Source organism: Ambystoma mexicanum, chromosome 1q, assembly GCF_040938575.1.
Source record: "Ambystoma mexicanum isolate Mex_15411 chromosome 1q, UKY_AmexF1_1, whole genome shotgun sequence".
Lineage (NCBI taxonomy): Eukaryota > Metazoa > Chordata > Amphibia > Caudata > Ambystomatidae > Ambystoma > Ambystoma mexicanum.
Window position 1 is genome coordinate 205,301,886 of NC_090922.1, and position 20,832 is coordinate 205,322,717.

At 46.8% G+C, this 20,832-nt stretch overlaps 1 protein-coding gene across 1 annotated transcript in view; it reads right to left on the minus strand.

The window, feature by feature from the left end:
• SYNGR4 (synaptogyrin 4) overlaps positions 1–18,749 on the minus strand; it is a 705,695-nt gene extending 686,946 nt beyond the window's left edge. The window contains exon 1 of the mRNA XM_069633756.1: positions 18,591–18,749. The gene's annotated coding sequence lies outside the window, so the exon portion shown is untranslated. The remainder of the gene's footprint in view (positions 1–18,590) is intronic.
• Positions 18,750–20,832: the final 2,083 nt, after the last annotated feature.

The following is a 20,832-nucleotide window of genomic DNA, read 5'->3' on the forward strand; positions in this document are numbered from 1 at the left end:
GGACCACCATGGGAGCCACATATTCAGATTATGCTAGGGGGTTGGTTACCTGGGTGGCACCCCATGTGCCATTCCAGCTGCTTCAGGCCACGGCGGAGCCAGATGGGAGGATGATAACGATACGAGGGTTGTTGGAGAACAGAGAACTGAGTATCATAAATACGTATGCCCCCAAACATGAAACGGCAGCCTACTTCAGGACACTGTATAGCAAAATCAGCCTCCACATGGGTGGCGCGATCATATCGGGAGGGGACTTCAACAGCACGCTATGTCCTAAAATGGATACGTCAGATACGAAACTAGATAAACCCACCCCCGCTGTAAAAAGTACTACAGGCCCTGCTGAGAGATTTCGAGCTGGAGGACATATGGAGACAGCAGCACTTGAAGGGCAGGCACTATTCACACTACGCCGCCCCACACAACCTGTATACGAGACTAGACTATTTGTTCGTCACCTCAGACCTCGTAGGGGAAATGACGGGCGCAGAAAATAAGGCAAGAACACTATCGGATCACTCCGCCCTGGTCCTGGAGTGGAGACATCAACCACCTAGAGCAAGAATTCGAACATGGAGGCTTAGAGCGCAGGCCCTGCAGGACTCGGTATTCCGAGAGGACCTAAGGGAGGAGATCATTGGGTATGTGAAGTCAGAAGAAACCTTATGGGAGGGATTTAAGGTGGTAGTGAGAGGGGCGGCCATATCCGAATCCAGAGGGCTGCTACGGGGCATAGAGCGGGAGCTACACGAGAAGAAACTGGAAGAAATAATGCGTAGGGGAGGCACCTCACAGGAGGAGGCCAAACAAGCGTGCCAACTACAACAAGCTAGCGCAGGACTCTGGGAAAGACTATGCAAACTGAACTATACAAAATATATTGAAAGGCAACACGCAGGCGGGGACAAAACGCGGAGGCTGCTTGCATGGTTATATAAAAACGAGACACCAAGACCGGTAATTAGGGAGATAACAGGAGAAGAAGGCCAGATTTGGAACACCCAAGCGGGGGTGAATGAGGGGTTCCTTAGGTTCTACAAACGCCTCTACGAAGACACGGGGGAGGTAGCAGAACGGGATATCCAGGAGACACTGGAAGACATAGGATTACCCAAACTAAATGAGGAAGAGAGGGATGACCTGGAGGCCCCAATCACGATAGAAGAACTAGAGACAGTAGTATTGCACCTACCCACTAGCAAAGCCCTGGGGTCTGTCGGGCTCCCCAGTGAATTCTACAAAAACGTATAGACAAGAAGTGCTCCCCCCGCTGTTGGCTATGTTAAACGAGGCGTTCGAGGGGGGAAGGTTACCGGAATCCCTAAAGGAGGCAGTGATTATTCCGCTCCTCAAACCCTGCAAGCCAAGCACAGAATGTGGGTCGTACCGACCCCTATCTATGCTAAACCAGGATAGCAAAATACTTACAGCGGTGCTAGCAAACAGACTTAAAAGGGTAATTAACAAACTCATACACCCCGACCAAACTGGATACGGGGCAGGAATATAACCGACAACCACAGGAGACTCCACCACAACATAGAACAGACAGAGGGCGACCTTAGTGAAAAGCAATAGTCTTGCTGGATGCAATAAAAGCCTTCGACTCAGTGAGATGGCCCTGGATGATGGTGGCCTTGAAAGAATATGGGATGGGACCAGGGTACTTGAGGTGGGTGAAGATGGTATATAGCTCCCCAACAGCTAGGGTCAAAACGGGTGTGATAATTTCAGATAAATGGCAACTCAGCAGAGGCACAAGGCAGGGCTGCTCCTGGTCCCCAAGCTATATATCCTGGCATTAGAACCATTAGCGATCTGCCTCAGACAGCAATACGGGGAGATTGGGATCCACACAAAGGGGGGAACGCACTTGATATCATTGTACACTGATGATATGTTGCTATACCTCCGTTTCCCAGAGGAAAACTTGCGATATGTCCTGGAAGTGATGGAGCATTATGCAACCCTTTCGGGCATAGCGGTAAACCCCAAAAAGTCAAGCATGTTCCCACTGGGGAGATACAGAGGGGTCCCACAGGGGAGCCTACCGATCCTGCAGATACCCTGGCAGACTAGAACAATTAGATACTTGGGGATTAATGTATATCACACAATTGCAGACAAATATAAATACAACATAGAGAGGGCGGTGGAAGGAATCAAGAACAGCATGGGGTTCTGTGCGAAACTTCCCCTGGGAATGGTGGGTAGGGCGCCTCAAGATGGTGGTCCTGCCCAGGCTGGTACACTTCTTCACGAATATCCCATACATGCTCCCCAAACGCTTTTTTACGAAACTCCAGAGCTTATGCAGGGGCTTCATATGACCTGATACCAGAAATAGGGTGGACCTATGGAAACTGCAGAACCCGTATGACAAAGGGGGCATACACCTGCTGAATTAGCGGGGCAGCTCCAGTACGTGGCCAGATGGTTGTCGGAAGTAGAAACGGCAGAGGCCAGATTGCTAAGTAGGGACTGTACCCCATTCTTTTGAAAAGAACTGATATGGCTACCCAAACCAAAGATGAGAGGAAGAGCGAGATTGCTGGAACTAGGTTGGAATACTTGGCGCAAAGCGTGCCGATTAGTGGGAAACCCGACCCCATGCTCCCCGCTGATACCACTTGTAGCGCTATGCGGAGAGGACGAGCAAACGATAAGGGGGATCTGCAAATTCTGGGAACCGGTGGGCCTCGCGACCCTGGCAGACATATGGCAAGAAGGGTAGGTATTAGACTTCAAAAAGATAATGGAAGAAACCGGAGTACACATAGGACAACACATTACATACATCAGAATCATCAAACGAGTGAGAGAAAAGTGGCCAGAGATAGTACTATCAGAACAACCCGATATGATCATTGAAACGATGTATGATATCTCGGAGGGCGGGCACGAAATATCCCGAATTTACGAACTATTGATGTCCAGAGTGGGCAAGGAGTTGCTCCAACTGAGGAGGGACAGGGAGGAGGAGGTGGGAGAACCTATGCAGGATGGGCAATGGGCATGAGCCCAGAAATATCACAAGTAGGTGTCCCGTAATGCGAGGCTGCAACAGATCCAGTTATATGTTACCCACAGGGCATACATGACCCCCAGTAAAATCGCAAGGTTTGGAAGCAGAGTAACACAGAAATGCACCAAGTGCGGGGAGGAGGATGCCGGGATGAATCACAGGTTTTGGGCCTGCCCAGAGGTGGGAAGATTCTGGGAGGAAGTCAAGCAACGCCTGTCCCAAAAGGCGATCAAGTTAGGGGTGGACTCAGTATGGGCATGAATGCTGGGGGGATTCACTAGACCACATAACCTAAAGCATATCAGCAAACTGAAAGACCTGGCCTACATCCTGGCCAAACGGAGAATTGCCATAAACTGGAAAGCAGCCCAGAGACCTAGATTAGAGGTGTGGTGGAATGACCACTTGAAATGGGCAGAAGCGGAGACGGTTGCATGGTACGAGGCAGGTAGCAGGGGAGGGGAAGAGGAAGCGGGCCCCCTGATGGCATGGAGACGAATGGTGGATAAGCTGTCGGGACTCTCCCATGTCGGATATAGTGAAGGCAACACGTCTGGTAATAGTGAAGGAGATAAACCCTAAGAAACTAATCTTATGGCATTGAAGGGGGCGCTCGAGTTAACGGGGAGGGAAGGGGGGAGACTGTAATGTGCAATATGTTGATGTAATATTAAGTAGCAAGTATATGGAAGTGTCCTATATGTTGGATTAGTTTGGTGTGTTGTTTTAAAAAATGATAATAAAAATTGTTTTAAATGAAAAAGACTATGTGATCGGTCCCCGGAGGAGAATGTCACACATGATGGCAGAAGCATCAGATAACTTGAAAGCAGGTCAGGCTCTGGTGAAGCATTGGCATGACCAAAAGGCCAACATGGTTGAGTTTTCTCAAGACTAGCTAGTTCTAGTTATGGTACCTACAAGGCAGAGGGCCTTACAGAACAAGTGGACAGGACCATTCAAGGTTGTGGGTAAACTTGGAGAGGTCAACTATCTGGTGGACTTAGGCATTCCTAAGGAGGCTCCCAGAGTCATTCACACCAACCGTCTAAAAGCTTATGTCTCAAGACCAGAAGTAGGAGCTTTGCTTCTAGCTTCAGCTCAAGAGGAGGTGGAGAGTGAACTTCTACCTGACCTACTCAGAGGCCAGCCTTTAGATGAGAAGATAGAAGGAGATCATCTCTCTTCTAATCTGACACCTGAACAACAGGAGGAGTGCAAGTTTCTGTTAAATTAGTTTGCCTCCCTGTTTTCACTATCACCAGGCTTGACCCCTTGGGGCCAGCATGATATTCAAACTGGTGACTGTTTACCTGTTAAAAGCAGAGGTTACAGGATGTCAGGTCATGTAAGATCCCACATAATGGAGGATGTCAACAAGATGCTTGATCTCGGGGTAATAGAGCCCTCTACCAGTCCATGGTCTAGACCAGTTGTTCTAGTACCAAAGACAGGATCCAAGGAGTTCAGATTTTGTGTGGACTATAGAGCTCTTAGTGCAGTCACCAAGACTGATGCCCACCCTTTATCAAGGGCAGATGAACTGGTGGATATACTTGGTTCAGCCAAGTACCTCAGTACATTTGATCTCATTTCAGTCTATTGGCAATAGCACTGACAGACCATGCCAAGGAGAAAAATGCAGTCTCAACCCAAGCAGGCCTCTACCAGCTTAAGGTAATGCCTTTTGGACTAGAGAATGCACCTACTACATTCCAAAGGATGGTTAATCAAGTTCTGAATGGGATGGAGAACTTCTGCATGGCATACTTGGATGACATTGCAGTGTTCAGCCCTACTTGGAAAGAACATGTTGGCCACTTAGGATATGTTTTGCAGGCTAAAACTGGTGGAACTTGTTCTACTGCCCACTTAAACTCTTGAGATAAGTCTGGCTGCTCAGCCATCGCTACCACTGTAGTACAGGCTTGTACCAAAGGTGAAATTGTGCTTACACTTTTAGTCCTAATTGCCTGTAGTGTTCCCAAAGGGTACTGCAGGTGATTCTGCCTAACACAGCTCCCCTATCGGCCTTGGCTCCTCCGCCACCCTCAGGGAGAACCAACATCCCCTGCGCCCTCCCGCGGAAGACCTTCAAAGATGGCAAGCTGCTCCATATTGCAAAATACTTGAATGCATGAATCTTGATGTGCTCACCATCACGGAGACATGGTTCAAGGACAGCTCTGTCACAAGCTTTGAAATACTCCTCCCTGAAGGATACAAGATCCTCTGTGTACCCAGGCCTAAAGTGTTGGGAGGGGGAGTGGCACTGATCTTCCCAGAATGGATACCTGTGGCCATCATCGCCACTCAGGGCTACTCCTCTTTTGAATGCATAGTCTGCAGGCTCTCACGCTCTCCTAAATCTTCCCTCTATATGGCCACCTTCTATCGGCCAACAGGGCAATCCACTCTCTTCCTCTCGGGATGGTCTGACCTGGCCTCCTCTCTACTCTCCTCCTCCTCTCAACTCCTCCTGCTGGGTGACCTCAACATCCATCTGGACTCTCCTGACTCCTCTGGACCTTTCCGCAACCTATACGATTCCCTCTCCCTCTCTATCTTACCTTCTGGCTCCACACACATAGCTGGCCACACTATGGATGCTCTCATCTCTACCAACATCTCTCTCTCAATCCCTCTCACTACCTCTCTCTCTTGGACGGACCACTCTCTTCTCTCTTCACACCTGAAACTCTCTTCTCCTCTTGCAGGTGCACCATCTTAAATCTCTCCATCTCCAACACCCTTGACATTCTTGCCCCTGTCATGAGGGTCTGACTAAAGTCTTCCAAAATGTGCAACTCTTGGTACGACTCTGATCTGGCTGCCCTTAAACGCAAGTGTAGGGTAGCTGAAAGGAAATGGAATGCGTCAGGTGGGCCCTCTGAAAAACTGGCCTGCCGCCTCCTCCAAAGGCAATATCGACTCTGCATCCAGCCGAAGAAAAGAGTCTTTATTCTAGCCTGCATCTCTGTGGCATCAAACAACACAGGCAAACTTTTCAAAGTCTGTAAGGAACTGGCCAATCCTGCAGCAGCCTCCTCTTCTGTCACACCCACCCAGGACCTTTGCTCGTCACTGGCTTCTCACTTCTCCGCAAAACCCAAGACATCCTTTCCTCTCTCACCTCCACACCACATCATACACCAACACCCTTGGAGCCTCCATTGGCCCCTCCACCACTTCTCCCCTCTTCTCTCACTCCCATCACACCTGATGAGGTTGCCAGACAAGTCCGGTCTATGAAGGCCTCGTCCAAACAGGTGGGCCCCTACCCCTCCAAAACAATTAAGGACAACATTAACTCTCTCGCTCCAACCTTGGCTGATCTCTGCAATCTCTCTTTTGCCACTGGAGTTTTCCCAACTTCTCTTAACCACTCCACTCCCTTGTGCACCCTCTGCTTAAGAAACCCTCTGCCGACCCCTCCATTCCAGCAAACTACCGCCCCATCTCTATCACCCCTTTCCCGGGCAAACTCCTGGAGAAGCTTGCTATCTCTCAGCTTACCCTCCACACTGAATCTGCTGGTTGCCTCCACGACCATCAGTCTGGCTTTAGAGCGTCCAGAGGCACGGAAACTGCTCTTCTGAACACCTGCGAAGACCTGCTCTCAAATCTTGACACTAACACTCCCTCGGTCCTCATTCTGAACGACCTCTCCTCTGCCTTTGACACGGTAAACCATAACATCCTGATTGCACGTCTCCGTGACACCCTAGGAATCACCGGTTAGACTATGGCATGGTTAACCTCCTTCCTGTCTGACCGCCCATCTCAGTTTGGACTCTTTAAAACCTGCGGCGTCCCTCAGGGCTCTAACCTTTCCCCCTGGTTCTTCAATGTCTACATGGCTGCCCTGGCACGTGAGATTGCCAGTTCACCTCTAATTTACAGTGTTATGTGGATGACACAAAACTCTCCTTCAGGCTACCCTCAGCCACCTCCTCTACCTCGCTCATATCAGACTGTCTGTCCGCAATTCAGTCATGGTGTGCTGCAAACGACCTCTGTCTCAACGCCAGTAAGGCTGAGATAGTTTGCATTGGGACTGCTCCCGTTTTCCCGCTCTCACTCTGGCCAGCCTCCCTTGGCCCTGCGGCCGCCCCCACATGCGAGGCAAAAAACCTTGGGGTCATCTTCGACTCCACTCTCTCCTTCTCCACCCACATTTCGGACATCTCTAAAAAGTCCAAAAACCAGTTGCACCTCCACAGACGTACTCTCCCTTTTCTCACCTTCCCCCAGAGGCTCACTGTCTCCAGAGCCCTGGTTCTCTCAAGGCTTAACTACTGCAAGAGCCTCTTTCCCAACCTCCCTGCCTCTGCTCTGTGCCCTCTGCAACTCATCCAGAACAGAACTGCAAGACTTATCCTTGGCCTCATTCCCAGGTACCGCATCTCTCTGGCGCTGAAATCCTTCCACTGGCTCCCCGTGGCTGCAAGAATCAAGTTCAAGACCCTCTGCATTGTCCACAAGGCTTTCTGGGGCCCACCTATCTTCACCGATGCCTTCCTAAATACTGTCTCCCCCAAGCCCTCTGCTCATCTACCTCCAACTGTCTGCGAGTGAGCCGGTTCTCTAAGCAGAGATTTGGAGGGAGATCTTTATCCTCAGCAGGGGCCTCCCTCTGAAATAGCCTCTCTGCCGTCTTGAGACTGATTTCGTTAAGTTCCGGAAACTCCTTAAAACATTCCTCTTCTCCTCTTCCTTCTGTCTCCCTCTACCCTGCTAAGCTCTCCCTCCACTCTATTCCCTATCCCCCTCCTTTTCCATACAGCATGCCGACAGTCCACCGGGAGTAACTCAGAGTCTCACAGGTCCCCGGCACCCTCGCCAGTCCTCCAGCACTTGCCTCAGGGCCTGCACTTGCCTCATGCTACTGCACTCGGTCAACTACCCATTGAGAATGGAATCTCTCAGCACTTACTCAGTTTCTAACCAATTGGGCGTATCCTGATACCCCCACTCTGCACTTGTCCTCTTCCCCCTCCCCTCTCCTGTACTGTCTGTGCACTTGCACGATCTGAACGTACCATGTCTTGAAGATCATCTTTCCTTTCCTCCCTGTCTCCCCTCCCGCATGGTGGTGCCTCTATGCTGTTGGAAAAACATCAGAATCGTTGTCAGACCTATTTGTTGTTATCTACGCTGTTAATTGTTCTATATGCACTTAATCTGTCTGGCAGACTGGTTATCGTTCAGAAACTCAAGGGCTCTGAATGACTGTTGTTTTTCCTCCCTTGTTCTCTCCCTCCTTGAGCGCCTTGAAACACTTATCTTGTGTATAGGCGCTTTACAAATAAACATTACCATTACCATGTTGTTTTAAACAGAAGTCTATCCACCTTCTCTGTCAGTATATTTTCTAGTTTGTTTTTCTTGAGTTTAAGAGCGGAACATGAATCTAATGTATAATTTACCATTGTTTGTTTTCGATTTCTTCAATTTCATCTCTCAGTTTCTTTGCTTCCTTCTCCCGTTCTCTTTACTTGAGAGGCCATACCCCTCATGTAGCAGTTAAATGCCTCCGAGACATACTCCACCGGCACATCATCCGTTCAATTCTTTTACAACAAAAAACATAGCTTCCTTCACAATTGTATCAATATCTCTACGTCGTCAAGTAGTGTAACATTCACTTTCCAGATACTTGTCTTAGGCATTGGAAATGTCCATGACATTTCAAGCGAAACTGGGGCATAGTCAGAAATCAGAATAGTATCAATATCTCCTCTTTTGTAATTCTGTGTGCATAATCCAGATGTCAGGAGTAGGTCAATTTGTGAATACATTCTATGACGACCAGAATGAAACATGTATCGCCGGTCTTGTGGGCGTTGAAGTCTCCAAATATCTTGTAACTTGCACTCCCCCATAAAATCTTCCATGGCCCTGCGTTTCACGGCACTCTCAGAACATAATGCTAGCATTTCTATCCAGCATTAGGTCAAGTGTGATATTAAAATCCCCTCCCACTATGAGGTTGGGTTGATTCACATTCTGCACAAACTGCGCTAGAGTGACATAGAATTTGCCATCACCCCCGTTTGGGGCATATATATTGCAAACACCATATAACACATTTTGTACATTCATAATGATACATAAAATTAGCCTGTCATTGTCTTTTTAACAAGTTATTTCAGATATTGGCAAGTTCTTCCTTATCAATGTGCATACCCCCCTAGAACGTGAGGTGAAATATGAGCAAAAGACCTTCCCCACCCAGCCCCGTTTCAATTTCTCTGCATCTGTTTCCAGTAAATGTGTTTCCTGTAATAAGGCTATATCTGCCCCCAACTCATTCAATCGATTCAAAATTCTTTCTTTTGTTTGCACAGTTTGCACCATTAACATTTGGCACCTCCCTTCCGTACTCTTGTAAAGAGATCTCTGTTCCACCCACTCCCCAATCATTCTTAATTATTATATTGTGCTAATATATTCCAATATAATTGTCACATCAGCCAATAAAGAATACCTTACATTCTTATTCTTTATGATCTTGAAAATATTCTAGCCCCTCTAAATATCAAACTATATACAGATGTAGCTATATCAGGAATTCGTCCTTCATGACAATCTCATCTCCCATCTGTTGCCGATTATTATCATGCTTTAGCCCAACATTTCTAACTTTGCAATTAAATTGCAACTAGCAATCTAACAGTCCTTTTCTGGGTCTGTCAAACACTGGACTTGAACCACTTTATTATCTTAGGTTACTGCCTTTCACACCGCACCTATGCACACCAAATGACTGTGTACTAATTCCTACAATCACCAATGTTACAAAACAAGCAACTCTTGTGGTCAGTGCTGCCACCTCACTTTGAAAGACTTAAACCACTGTGGGTATTACTGGGCCTTACACCAGAGCGACTGTAGTTTAGCCCTAAATCAAATATATCGATCCTGCACGCCTCTGAGTCTCCAACAGTAGTGTCCAGGATTTGTGTGCGCCTATTGACCTGGCAAATTCCTAGATTTCCCCCGTTATTATAGCCTCTTTGGTCAACTCTAGTAGCTTCAACCGGGGACTTGTGACATATAGGTCACTCAAGGGGTTGAAAAGGTACATTTTGTTAATGTGTGCAATCTGTGACCTGTCTCTTAATGGAAGGCTGTGAGGAGCCAATCAACAAGCAGCCATAATCCACTGCTGTCTATGGATCACATTCCCCATGCCTCTTTTACTGTTTGTCCACTTCTTCTTCAGAGATGCCAAGATCCAGGTTTGATTCTGCTGGAAGTATTGTCTCACTCTAGCCAAGAGCCCCAAACGCACAACTCCCTATGAAAAAACAGGGTTTTCAAGGTTTTTACTTTTTGGACATTTAGTTTAGTTTAGTTTATTTATTTATATTGCGCTGAAATGGCCGCAGGGAATTAGGGCACTACACATAACAATACACACAGTCAGAAACACACATAACGCTAAATTAAATACATTTGTTTCAGGATGGGCCAAGAGGAATACAACAGCAATGAAAAACAAAGTTATTTTTGACTAATTAAGCACAATCCTTAAGTTAGAGGCGGATGACACGTTGGTCAGATTTTTGCATTAACTCAGAAATGAAGGAAGGCTGCTCTGACCACAGCCTATGATGATACAAACTGTATTGGTCCCAGTGCACCATTCCTTAATATGCATCATTCCCAAAAGCTTAAAGTCCTGTCCTCTAACACAGCCAGGACCCACTTTGGCGTGTATCCAAGACAAGACCTTATTTCCGAGCGCCTCTCTGGTTTCCACCCTCTCCGGGTTCCAACAATCCATAGTAAAACTCTCTTTGAGAGATATCAATTATCACAGGAATTCTCGACTTCTTGACACAAATATTCCTACCATGAGAAGACATAGCCAGTCTGGGTGAAGGATTAGCCTGCTTTCTATTCTTTTGTGAGGGTACAAAGGCCCCTGCAGCCACTGCTACCACAGCAGACCCCACGTCAGGGCACTTGCAGTCAGACTTGCAGTCGGACTGAGATACGCTGATCTCATTTGCAATGTTTCCCCCACTGGTATTTAAAGTCATGTATGTTTGACATGCTATATCCAAAGGCTGCCGCATTATGCCGATCGAGATCTCATCTCCTAAAGGTAAGTGAGCATCAAAAATGCCTGTTATTGCCACTTCATCTCCATATGATCTGCCTGTATGTTCATCCGACACTGTGTCATTACGCTCTGCCCTCTCATCATCCACTTCTGCCACTTCCCTACCTCCCTCTTCCACACCTAATCATGTGCATGATATCTACCACAACCCAGTAGCGCAACCAGTCGATCCCGATCTTCTATCTACAATGTGCCCAAGAGGGTGCCTAGCCCCTCGCACTAAAGTAAATTGCACCGCAAGGTCCCCCAACATCCCTGCTACACCCAAAATACTCCCCAGTGCTCCCGCGCTCAGTGCAGAAATGGTTGCCCAGGAAGACTCCATGAGGTCCCTCAGCCTCCGTAATGCCCCACATATTTTGCCTACCCACCCTACTAAGCTATGCGCTAAAACGGATCACAACACTAATTGCACAACCCCACTGGCAATAAACAGCAAAAAATGCCTTCCACTGCCATGGCAACAAAGATGCTCATCCTATGCTCACAGTGCCCACCAACATTGACCACAGAGCAATACAGCAAGATGTCCCCCCAGCCACAGAGACCAGAAACAAGCATCTGCGCAGGAGAATCTACCACACTTACTCTTCATACACACCAGCTTGGCAAGTTAGAAACTCGAGGTTAGCCACCCGCACGTCCACAAAGATGCCTGCTGATCACAAACAGCTTAGACCTCCTTACTCACCTCTGATTAAAGAACATACCATACTCATGGTCCACACTGCTTCCGTGTTACCCACACAGGCTATGTTAACACCTAATCTCCAGGAGGGTACCCAATCTTTTGCTGCCCATACCAAGGGTGCACTGATTAACGCTAGGTCCATCCCTGCCTACTCAACAGACATCCATGATCTCATCACCTCACACGACCTAGACTTCCTAGCCATCACTGAATCATGGCTGCACTCTGCCTCCGGGCCTGCCCTGTCCCTGGCCATCCCCCAAGGGTTCGTCATCCTTAGGTCAGATAGACAGGACACCAGAGTGGGAGGTGTTGGCCTGATTTATAAAACCTCACTTAATTTCAGACAATGCGCATCAAAAATGGACGGAAACTGTGACCTGCTATGTGCTAAATTCACCACCTCCCACACCAGCTCGATCATGCTCAATATCCTCTACAGGCCCCCTGGACCAACAGGTACCTTTGAGGAAGACCTCCTACATACCCTCAAGACCAGCCTCAAGACATGCTTAAAAATCATCCTCATGGGTGACTTTAATCTGGGCCTCAATGACCAGACTGACGATAATGCCACATCCCTAGCCAACTCACTAACTGCCCTGGCCTTCGTTTACTGTGTCAACAACCCGACGCATGCCAAAGGCTGCACCCTCGACTGGATTCCGGACCTCAATGGCAAGGTAGATATTAATGCTACCCACCCGCGTCCCTGGTCCAACCATTTGTAGTAACATTTACTATCCCACAGCCCAGTCAACACTTCCAACATCTCACCCATGCCTCTGCCCTCGGTGCGTAGCTCTCGCAAAATCAACAAGAACAGCATCACACTTGTACTGACTGTCTAAGCTTCACCCAGAAAACTACCAGCACATGGCCAACAATCGAGTTGCGCTCGCTGACTTCTACCTGAAAACATTGGCAACTGCTGTAGACAGTCGCCCCGCTAGCACGCTGGAAAGCCAAGACTCTGACCCACTCCAATTCATGGTTCACTAGCGATCGACAAGAACTGAGAGCCAAGAAACGGCAGGCTGAGGCAGCCAGGTTAAAGTCCCTATTGGTTGCCCACAAAGCCCTTTTCAAAGCCACTGCCAAGACCTACAAACTAGCCATCATTCAGGCTAAAGCTATGACCTTTAACAACAGAATTGCCAATACCAACTGTAACTCCAAAGAGCCATTCACCTTCCTCAGGGAACTAGAAGCGCCTGCCCCCCAACCCCCAGACATCACCAAAGATGAAACTTGGTGTGTAAACATCCAAGAGGCCCTGCTTGGCAAAGTCACCAGCCTACAGGAGAGAATCTACACCAAACAATCACCAATCACAACCCCTCCTCCATCCACTCCCCAACACCCCTATCCTCCCAAACCAGACACCTTCCGCTTCCACCCTGTCTCGCAAATGGAAGTGGCCACCATCCTCAAAAACCTCAAACCATCCAGATGTAAAGGAGACAACTGCCCACCCCTGACGGTCAAGGACTGCTCAGAAGTGCTCATTCCTTTTATCACCAGCTTCATTGACGCCGTCTTCTCCTCATGCATAGTCCCGGCCTCCCCGAGGAAGCCTGGGTCTACCCATTGATCAAAAAACCTACACTCGACCCGGTGATCCCAAGCAATTACCGCCCCATCACCACCGTCCCTTTCCTGCTGACGCACGGGTGACGTCACTCGCGACCATGTTTACACTTAAATCCAATCAGAATTGGAGCTTGCGACGTGACGTCATCACGCGCATGCGCGGGTGGCGTCACTCGCGACTATCAATATACATACCACTCTTATCCGGTATTCGGGTGCGGATGGAGAATGCCCATACTCTACCTCTTACCAGCAGTCACCTTCTTGTACTGTAAGTATCATTTAAGGCTACCTTTTCTTAGGCGGCTTGACCTTTTCTTTATAATATAGCCATGCTATTTCTCTTTTTTAGAATACTACAACCAGTTCACACTGATGCCTTTAAAAGACTACTGGGGGTGTCCTACATGACATCGTGAAGTGAGTCTAGGTTTTATTCTACACTTCATAAATCACCACGGGTACTTGGCATTTATCACCATTGTAGTTCTTACATGTCTAAATAGCACAGGAACAGGATCTTGTTACACCATTCCCCACTTTTTTTCTTAATAGGTTACCAATCACACTCCGATTCTATTGATGGTATTGTCTACAAACTCAATAGGCTCCCAAGCATTTGGTGAATAAGTTCATCCTTTGTTACAAGACTAAATCTCTTAAACTAATGTTATTGGTTGAAAACATGCGATGATGCCATTTTTTGTACTCCTATCTAACTAATGAAGTACCTTGTTTTGGTTCAAAAGTATAAACATGAATACATATCATTAGATAATTAATTTATTACTTTTTTCTACAGAAATTGTATTGAATGTTAAGAATACAGAACACATTGCCCCTGATGAAGAGTGAAAATTGATACTCGAAACGCGTTGGGCCACATTAAATTGTGATTAATGATTTGTTGTTATAAAATGAATAAACTACTGTTTGTTGGATAAACAGAAAAGTTGTCAAGAAATAATTGGATGATTTAAGAATAACTTTGTGAGCTAAACAAAGCAATGAAATTTATTTAAAAACTGTGGAAACTACTAGGCTACTGACTGTACCTATTAAAACTTCTATACAGGCTTTTAGCCTCTTGTTGATAGTGTGCAGGGGATGCGGGTTTCCTTAAATAGGAAACTATTGTTCCATGCTTGTGTGACATGCACACAAAAAATAGCTTGTTTTAGGAACTTTGCATTGTATTTACAACATGCATACTAACAAGTCAGGTCTGTGTCACACAATGACCACAAGCAGGTGACCGTATCACAGTTTTTTGTTGTTTTGTGTGCGTCTTTAAGTCTGTTTGCGAAAGGTACAGTTGCAAGATGTAGAGGTTTAATAGGATCTTATTACCTTGCATTCTGGTACTTATAGTCTTATATTTAGAATGAGGACAATAAAGATACAACTCTTTTTGCTTAGCAGATCTCTAAAAGGATTTATAAAAATGTTCAGGTTAATTTATTTATTTATAGAGCGCCAAAGCCTGATGGCATCGGTACACTACACTGACACGACAAGACTTAGGAGACAGGACAAAAATGGAAGTGAAAGAAAATAGATAGCAAAGATTAGCAGAATAAGTGAGTTTCAACGTTTTCCTAAAAAGCGTCCAGCTGGTTTCTAGTCTCAGCGGCGTAGGAAGGTCAATGCAGATATGGGCCACTAGCACGGGGAAAGATCTCCCCAGGCCTCTGCTTCTTTTAGCTCTAGGGATGGTAAGCCGACCACTTGTGCTGGAGCGAAGCGATCTTGAAGGATTGTAGCTGGTCGTATGTATCTTCAATACTTGGGCGCCTTACCGTGTATACATGTGTGGGCCAGACTGATGGCCTTAAACTGAACTCCAGCTGCCACATGGAGCCAATGTAACTCCTTCCTGGTCCCTGAGATATGATCTCTCCTAGGAATGTAATAGATAACTCGAATTGCATTGTTCTGTACAGTCTGCAGTGCTTTAATGCAGCTAGAGTTTGCCCCTAAGAGTAGGGCGTTGCAGTAGTCTAACCAGGGCAGGATAATGGCTCTAGCCAAGGTGGCGCGATTTTTTCAGTGACAAGAATGGTTTAGCATGTCTTAGTACCTTAAGATGGTATTGGGTGCTATGAACTACCCCTTGAACATGAGCGACTGAGTTGACTGCCGCGTTCATGCGGATGCCTAGCATCTTGACTTTGTCTCTGGTGGCAATTACAGAGCTGCCAAATGTCAGGCTGAAATAATCAGCACCCAGCTTGGATCTGGCTTCGGTGGTCCCAAATGGTTGCATACTAATTGACCTTTTCACAATTCTCAGGAGAATTGACCTTGGGAGAATTTACCTCATTTAGAAGGTCAATTAGGACATATATGCGGGGGGGAAACCCCCTGCAACCCCCTACCCAATCCAGAACCCCCCGCAACCCTCCACCCAATCCCCTTATATTATTTATAATCCAAAACAAACCCAATACATATATAAAATAACTAAAATAATATAAAGGTCAATTGTGCAGAAGGTCAATTCGGACCACTATAATTTTTTCAATTGTGCAAAAGGTCAATTGTAAAAGGTCAATTTGGGTAATACCGTCCCAAATATCATCAATTCAGTCTTAGCCGGATGGAAACACATAGAATTCAGGTTCATCCAGTTATCAATAAGCCCAAAGGTCTCTTGTAAGTTGGTAGAGTCCAACTCATAATTACCACTCAGTTCCAGGATGAGCTGAGGGTCGTTTGCGTAGTTTGAAAAAGTGATTTTCTGAGATGTCAAAAAATCACACAAAGGCAGGATATACAGGTTGAACAGGGATGGGGACAGACAAGCCCCTCCTTTATGCACTCTGTTCTAGATGTTGCTTTCCCCATCCCACTCTCGATTGCCGTTACTCAAGAAGGATGTGAACCAGTCAACAGCATCAGACGAACATTGGCCATGTGAGTGAAGACAGCTCACAAAGCATGAATGGTCCAGTAAGTTGAACGCGGCCGACAAATCCAACAGTACCAGCAGGCCTGCTTTGCTATTCTCTACGATGGTTGTCTGGTTATGTTCGTATTTTTCAAGTCCTAAAAAATATCATTATTTTGGTTCCTTGAAATCCAACCCTTAAACATATTTTGTCAACTAGAGCTGATAGGATGGTCAGGCGACTAAATTGCACATAGGGCTTAAATCCGGTGCCACCTTACAAAGTATGTGATTTTGGTGGGCACATCAGTTTCCTCCAGTGTGCATTTTCTGCCACATATCGAAGTGATAGTTCGCAGTGTAAGATGTTCAGAAATAGCTAGAATGTCTTAAGTTTAACAGATCATGGTACTGTTCTATGCATAATAGTGCAAATGTATTGCAATTCACAAATATATTTGTCGGGTGGCTTATTCATGTAAACTAAATGTAACATACAATGATGATGACACACTACTGTAAAAGACTAAAGTCACTCCAAGGACACCATTTTCTGTCACTTCAAGTCTATCAATATGCAAATTAAGGGGATATACACCTCAATTGTTATGTCACGGGGAGGAGAAGCAGCAAGCGCTCTACAGATTGGTGTGCATCCAGCCACCTGCTCGGTTCTTTCCCTTGCTTCCCCACCTGCTTTGTTACTTTCCGCTTCCCTAGATCATAAGTAAATAGTTGTGCAACAACAAAATGAAATGCTTCCTGAACATGGCAGAGGTTTTGCTTAGCATTTCCCAAAACCACAGAACAGACACAATTTTACTTTTTCATCGATGTTCAACAACTATCCACCAAGAAAACGGTAATTATCTGAAGACCAACACAATTACAGCTTTTGTTTTGGAGTCACAACGTTTTTAGTACAAATCCTGATTGTGTATTACTACAAACTATGATCTTGTGCATATTTTTATGTGGCTGAATTATAAACTGGAGAAGCTAAGCATAGTTTTCCCCACATTGTCTGCAGCTATGTGTATGTTTGCACACTCATGGCATTGGTTATATATACATATTTAAATATATAGCACTTCTCAATTGGACTGCAAATCTCACTCATATTTTAACAGAAAGGGCAGGGCTTTAGGTGAGCAGGAGAGACGCCCTGGCTTCTCCGAAAGCTCTCATTGAGCCAGCGCTCCCTAGTCCCCATGAGTAGCACCCAGCCTGGTTTTAATCAAGAACACTTGTGGGAGGGCTGTAAGGTATGCTGTGTGTAGGTAAGTGGTCAGCCTCCCAAAGCAGACAGGCAGCATCTGCCTCCCAAATGGTAACTTTTCCAAATGTGTATATATTACTGATAGTTTGCCATCACTTTACTGGTAGGGTATCATCACAATGCACACTGTGCCATTTTTATGCAAAGAAGGGTTGCAGGCATGAATCACTATCACACATGTGATATATATATATAAAAAAAAATGTGGTTGTTCTTACGTTCCCAAAATGGCCTTTGATCGTATGCAAAGCACCAAGTAGTTTGCATTGGTGCTATTTGTCCTCCTCCCCTATTCACAAGGATGCCCTCCTGGGAGATTTCAGGCCTGGCTGAAGATGTCAGGGAATACAATAACACATTAAGGTCCGTCTTTGGACACAAAAAGCACATTTAAAGTGAAATGGTCTTTACTTTGAGAAGACTGGTGCCTCCTTAGCTTGAAATGATCACGGGACAAGTAGACAGCAGGGGAATTAAAACCATAAACGAGCACTTAGGAGCTATCAAGCACAATAGGACTGGTTCATTTATTTACACAATTAAGCTGATTTACTAGCTGATTGAATTGCTTGTGTTGGAGTCAGAAAATTATTTATTTACATACAGCAGTTTATTTGGAAACTGAACCAGAGAGTTTTGTTTACAATATACAGACTGGATGCAAACAAGGCCACCTGAGATCATGTTAGCTGGGACAAAGTATATGTTAGCTGGGCTTCATGTTTGTTGGGACAGGTGAGAAAAGGGCAGAACAGTTTCAGAGGTCCCCTATTACACCTCCATGTTAAAGGCAGTTTTGTATCGCTAAAGCCTGTTGCTGTAGAATCTCAACAAGTCTCCTAATTTGTAATGTAGCCGCAATGACTACCTACGTATCATGATTATACACAACTCAGAAAAACTAGACAGCATCATCCGGCGCCTGGCTAGCTAAAAGAACAAATTAATTGGTTCATTTTTATGAGGGGGGCTCACCGCAAATATTGGCCCCCGAGTGATCGCTCCTAGATGTGATCGTAGAAGGAGAGGTGAGGCTCACAACAGACCGCTCTTCTCTTCTCTTCGCAGGCCTCCAGTGGCTTTCCTCACACCTTTCTTTTTACCGCCGTTTCTTTCCGGTCGCCTTAACAACGGATGGAGCATGACGTCAAGACGTACGGCACAAAGGCTCGAAGATCTCGAGCGACTGTACACCACGCACGGGTTGCTGTATCCAGTCTCTGTTTGGCGTCACGAGGAACGGACTGAACTTAAGGGTAAAGTAGAACAGTGGACAGAAAAAAGAATGTTTATTAAAAAAATTATGAACATTGGGAAAATACAAAACGTCTTCACTGGAACGGGATAATGTACTGTAGTGTAGCATATCTCACAACCCGAGGAAGGTGTCATCAGCCTCCAATAATCAAACGATGTATTTCTTTATCGGTTATTGGCAGTGTTCGCGTGCGAATCGCGTGTATGCCTGTGTTAAGACTGAGAAATCAGATCTCTGGCACAAGGGTTGCCATCGGGCCATCTCTTCATGCACTTAGCGCTCAACCTTTCGAGTTCAGAGAGCGGGCGAAAATACATTTCGTTTTAGAATGGTGCAAGTCCATTGACTTTAATGGATATGTGTGGAGCTCAGACGGCGAGTGAACACTTTGCTTGGCAGGTGACACCCGCCAAAAGCGTGTGAGTATCAGATTGTGGTGGCTTTAGTAAAGACAGGACACCGTGTGTAGTAACTGCGGTATTTATCGGACACCTGAGGTGAAGGATCAACTTGGGAATATAATGTCCAGGGGCAGGGGCACAACTGTACTCACAATCCAGCAATCCTATTGCGGCTGCTGCTACTCTGGTCCTTGTAGTGGGGCACACAATTCACACCAGAGCCCCCAGGAGGCTGCCCTCAGCCACGGCGTTATGCTCTGGTGTGTGTATGCTGGATGTGCAGGCCTCAAAGCCTTCTGGCTCCGTGCTTCAGGAGGAGCGCGGGGGCAGTCCTTTCACTGCGCTCTCGCGCCCGCTTATAACTTGAAACACGATGCTTCGCGCTTCTCACAGGAGTTCTCGCGAGATTGCGGAAGGCGATCTCACGACTGGACGTCCCCACACACCTCCTTTGGTGGGAAAAAGGACAGGTGGTCAGTGCATGACAAAGTCTGAGAACTTGCTGGGTTTTCTTCTCTCACGCTGGGGTCTGCCTTGTTCAGAGGGCGGATCTGAACGCCGACATGGGGCGTGGGGAGATTCGGGTGGATCGGGTTCTCCTTGTGTCACTTCTCTCTGTGCTCCGTCTGGCGGGGACAACGGGCTCATGCCTGCGGGTTCTTCGTGGTGCTGCGTTCCCGATGAGTTCTCCCTGATGTGGTGCGTGTTGTTGGACGGACCTTGTTAGGACTGTCCTCCAGCTTCTTCGGATGGTTGGTTGGTATTTTCTCTCCTGCGGTACATGGCCACTCTTTCCAAGTTCCATCGCCTACCGTCGCTGGTGCATATGTGGTTGGGGCCATTGGCAATGACCTCTATGGGTCTACTGTAGTTGGAGCTGGTCATGGTGTCTTTATGGGGAAGGTGTATTTTTACCAGTTCGCCTTCGCTAACAGCTGTGCTTTGGAAGGCCCTGCGTTTGTCCCTTTGAACCTTCATTGCTTCCTTGTTTGCATGCGGAACGCTATGGGCCTCATTACGCAGTAGATGGTAAGGGATTACCGGCACCGGTAAGGTCACCAGTGCCGGTAATCCCTTACCGCCCTACTACGAGGTCCCTTAGCGGGTCCCTTCCTTAACGCCTGGTCTGACCAGGTGTTAAGGACGGGACCCGTTATGGGACTTCAGAGCTAATAACGGTACCGCAAATTGCGGTACCGTTCTTAGATCCATCCCCATTCCCATTGAGCCCTATGGGGGCTCGAATGGGAATGGGGAATGGTTCCCGGAATGGGGACTTACCGGGTCCTCCAAGGTCGGAATGACCCGGCAAGTCCGTATTTCGGGGACCCGGAATGCGGTAAGGGGGTAGCCATGGTGCTAATAGCACCATGGCTACCTCCTACCGCGTAATGATGCCCTATGTCTTGCATGTCCACATCTCTGTCTACCCTTACTTGGTGTAGCCAAGGCGGTATCACCGTGGACACCGCCCTTCTCCCTCTGAACAGTTGGAAGGGTGAAACGCCTGTGATGGCATTTGGTGTGATGCGGTGGGCTGCGACAGCCTCTTTTACTG